Genomic DNA, 3,450 nt, shown 5'->3' on the forward strand with positions numbered 1-3,450 from the left:
AGCATAGACGTTATTCTCATGTCGCCAGTTTCCATCGGCATCTATTTGTGTGTGTGTATATGGTTCCATGAAATGTTATTCCATGTTTTGATTTGTGTAGCCATCACTACTCTCAAGATACGTAACTCAGGCCAGGCGAGTCTGCTAAGGGCGGAAGTCATCGGCCCTGTTCTACCGGGTTCTGCCTGCCCTTCAGTGTAATGCCTGACCCACCTGGAATGGAATGAGTCTGTGCTCCCTCCAGATAAGGGTGCAGGGCCTTCCTGTGCTGGTGCTCATCACCAAGGCGGTGCAGAGTGACACTTACCCCCGGCTGCCTGCCAGAGGACACCAGGTAGGATTCGATATCCAATCACAGCCATTGCCGACCTGGACACAGAGTCTAGGGCCCAAGAGGAAAACACGAGGTTCAGTTACCTGAAAAGGGGCTACCTAACCCTATCAGACAGCAGGGACAGGGGTGGTGAAATGAGACAAAGACCACTGCCTCCTCGAGTCCCACCTGGCGGAAAGTGGGGAGGGGTGTGGAACTCTTGGATCTGAACGTCTTCGGTGGGAAACTCTACTCTGTGGACGACGGGACAAGGGTCACCTATCAGATGGAAGGCAGCAAGGCCCCGGGTAATTCTCTTCGAAGGTGATGGGATGGTGGAGAGGGGTGTCATGGCAGTGGCTGGCTGTGGAGGTTATCTGTAGGAGGGCAGCCTGGACGAGGAGGGGACATGGTGACAGAACACGGAGTGTGTGAGACGCAGGCCACAAGAACCGGGTGCGCAGCTGCAGTGCTCCCAGGGCCGCCGTGGAAACCGATTCCAGGCTGCCTCACCCCTAGTCCACCTGCTCAGAACGCTGCAGGCCCGGTCCTGCCCCCAGCGGTGCAGCCAGGACTCCCGGGCGAGCGAGCATCACCCAGGACTACATTTCCCTCATCCACGTGGGGAAGTGGACCCCGCGCACGGCTTCTCATTCTTCAAGTTCATCTCCAACACCGACGAGCAGATCCTCGTGGCCCTCAAGTCAGGAGAGGGCAGCGGCCAGATCGCCACCTGCATCACGGTCTTTCTCGACGGACTCGTCCTCTGCCAGACACCGAAATCCAAGTGTCAAGCATGAAGGAACAGAATTTATTTAAATTTTACAAATTTCAACATGAAGCAGGGCTGAGGGGTGGGCAGCTTTAAGCTACACTGGAACTCACATTTTATAAATGCCAAAGGACTGTACTTCTGCTTTGGTTTTGGAACGTGAGGTGTATGGATGGTTTAAAGATCTCCAAAACAGGGGGTCCAGTCCCAGGCTGAGGAAAGGGGCAGAGGTTCAGGAACTTCGAGGTTGCCCTGGCCAGAACGTTCCTCTGTGCTGCCAGCTGGTGGTAAACACTGATCACTGCAGGCATCTCCACGGGGAGCCTCCGTGTTGAATTGGCCATGGGCCTTCTTCCATCTGACCTCCCTTTCTTCTCTTTACCTTTGTTCTTTTGTTCACATAGGTATTCCTGGAGCTCCTACTGTGTGTGAAACGCTGTGCCCCACCCTGGAAATACGAAGAGTTTGAGGAGGAACTCCCAGGTCACTCCCTTTCCTTCCTACTTCATGAGTCTTGGACTTTATGTCCACCCCACCAGATCCTTGGAAAAGAAAATGTTTACATTGCAGGACACTGTAGGGCTGTGAGCAAGGGCAGGCCCCTGGGGGGGACACATTTACCCACACCTGCCACAGGAAAGAGCACACGCTCATCTGTTCCCACACCTCAGATGAAACCGTCTCCAGCTCATATGGCTAATGACTCTCTCTTTTCTTCCTTCAGGAAACTTCTATGGCTGGGCAGCACTTTGAAGTTTTAATTATTTACCTATTTTTAATAAAAGTAAATTCCTTTCTTAGAATCACCAAATCTTATCCCACAAAGCAAAGTCATGTACTTGACAAATCCATTCCCAGTGGCAGAACAGATCACAAGGAAGCAGGAACAATTGATCAAGCAAGTTTATACAGGTTTCTGAGTTCTTGGCTAGTGGATACAAAACTAAAGAAAATGGTTGCCTTTTTCCGAGACACAGTAGGACCAGGGCTTGGCTTCAGCCTTTATCAACAGAGCATTCTTTCACACATCCCTACTCCACAAAACCCACACTATTACCCCCCTCAGGCCGTAATGTTTGAATCATGCCTTTTGATTAAAGAATCCCAGAAACCGGCCTTAGGAGATAACCAAGGTTGTTGAGTGTCCCACACAGGTAAAGAATGCCGCACAACTGATTTACACTTATGTTGCAGCCAGGCAGATCACCAGGTGGCCCATTGTTAAAGATAACCACCGTAACCAGACACGCTGACCAGCATACCCGACCCTTCACTTGCCCAGCCCATCCTGCATACCCTGTTGTCGATAAATTACCACTCTGTGATATTTTATTATACCAATATGAAACAGACTAAGACATACATATAAATGCAATCATGTAGTATTTGTCTTTTTGTGCTGGTGTATTTAATTTAATGTCCTCTAGTTTCATCTATGTTCTCACAAATGACAACATTTTCTTTTTTAAGGCTGAATAGTATTCCATTGTGTATATATACCATACTCTCCTTATCTTTTTATCCACTGACAGACTCTGAGGCTGATTCCCTATCTTGGCTATTGTGAATAATGCTGCGATAAACATTAGGGTGCAGATACTCTCTACAAGTATCTCTCTGACATACTGACTTCAATTCCTTTGGATATATACCCATTAATGGGATTACTGGGTCATATGATAGTTCTGTTTTTAATTCTGGGAGGAAAGTTCATAGTGTTTTCTACAGCAGCAGTACCATTTTACACTTTGCCAACAGTTTAAGGGTTCCTTTTCTTCTACATCCTCACCGACATTGTTATCTTTCACCTTTCTGATAATAGCTATTCTAACAGGTGTGAGGTGGTAAGGAGGAAGCCTTTCAAGCAGGCCCTTGTGAGTCATTTTGAGATGACCCCAATAGTATTTGATATTTCCTTGCCTCTCATATAACAAGATAGTTCATGTTCTTCTTTTATATTTTCTGTCCCACACCTTGAATCAGCCATTTCTCCTAAAAGCTTTGGTTCTTCTTGTTGGAAAGGTGTCTGAAAACCACAATCTAGGTGCTGGAGGAGAGATGTCAGTTTCAGGTCCATTGCAGTGGCTCATATCTTTAATCCCAGCACTTTGGGAGAACAAGGTGGGTGGATTGCTTGAGGTCAGGAGTTCAAGATCAGCCTTGCCAACATGGTGAAGCCCCATTTCTATTAAAAACACACAAAAAAATTAGCTGGGTGTGGTGGCACATGCCTGTAGTACCAGTGAGCTAAGATGATGCCACTGCACTCCAGCCTGGGCAACAGAGTGAGACATCATCTCGGGGGAAAAAAAAAAAAAAAAGTTAATTTGCTTACTTTTTGGTTGCTGTAAAGAATTTCTTTCAA

The 3,450-nt window shown here is 47.4% G+C and overlaps 1 pseudogene; it reads left to right on the top strand.

Annotated features, from left to right (window-relative positions):
- The first annotated feature begins 223 nt into the window (after nucleotides 1–223).
- LOC135269212 (soluble calcium-activated nucleotidase 1-like) lies at nucleotides 224–2,032 on the top strand (annotated as a pseudogene).
- Nucleotides 2,033–3,450: the final 1,418 nt, after the last annotated feature.

This window comes from Aotus nancymaae, unplaced genomic scaffold (genome assembly GCF_030222135.1).
Source record: "Aotus nancymaae isolate 86718 unplaced genomic scaffold, 86718_ANA_hifiasm-v0.15.2.pri h1tg000051l, whole genome shotgun sequence".
In the NCBI taxonomy this organism is placed as follows: domain Eukaryota; kingdom Metazoa; phylum Chordata; class Mammalia; order Primates; family Aotidae; genus Aotus; species Aotus nancymaae.